The sequence below is a fragment of the Egretta garzetta genome, unplaced genomic scaffold (assembly GCF_000687185.1).
Source record: "Egretta garzetta isolate BGI_Z169 unplaced genomic scaffold, ASM68718v1 scaffold291, whole genome shotgun sequence".
In the NCBI taxonomy this organism is placed as follows: Eukaryota; Metazoa; Chordata; class Aves; order Pelecaniformes; family Ardeidae; genus Egretta; species Egretta garzetta.
In genome coordinates, this window is record NW_009258783.1 from 2007010 (window position 1) to 2007750 (window position 741).

General features: G+C 55.7%; 1 protein-coding gene across 1 annotated transcript in view; it reads left to right on the forward strand.

Annotated features, from left to right (window-relative positions):
• Positions 1 to 741, forward strand: part of OPTN (optineurin) — a 28125-nt gene that overhangs the window by 6704 nt on the left and 20680 nt on the right. The gene's annotated exons all lie outside the window — the stretch shown is intronic.

Below are 741 nucleotides of genomic sequence, written 5' to 3' on the forward strand. Positions count from 1 at the left end.
TTCTCTTCCTGACCTGTCTGCATCTCAGCCCTCGGCTCTAACCTTTTATTTTCTTTCCGATTCTCTCCCCCATCCCACTGAGGGAGGGGGGGGAGTGAGCAAGCAGCTGCGTGGTGCTGAGTTGCCAGCCGGGTTAAACCACAACAGTGTCCCATGGCAATAATCAATAAAATGTCATTATGCCCAGTGTGAAAAGTGCTCCTGTTTGTTCACCTCACACCCCCTTCCTGATCCCGTCTTTTAGGCCTTTCCCAATAATCCCTCTTGGCGCTGCTCTCTGCTCCACCACGTCCTCTGGTCCTTATTTCTTCTCCTGTGGCGACCCACGGTTTTCAAACAATCACAGAATCGTTTAGGCTGGAAAAGACCTTTAAGATCATCAAGCCCAACCGTTACCCTGACCCTGCCATCCCTCCGCTAAACCATGTCCCTGAGCACCTCGTCTGCCCGGCTTTTAAATAACTCCAGGGATGGGGACTCGACCCCTTCCCTGGGCAGCCCCTTCCAGTGCTTGACAACCCTTTCAGTCAAGAAATTTTTCCTAATATCCAATTACCCTAATTTCCCCCCCTGATGGGCAGTGTGCTCCCCACATGACCTTGCTTCTCCTTGGGGGATTCTGCTTCGGTTCCCGCTTGGCTGTCAGGCCCTGGGCCCCGGGGGTGTGTGAGGGAAGGGAGACGCTACGTGCCGGGCAGAGGGCCGGGGTGCCGGGAGGGGAGGCCTGGCACCCGCAGGGGC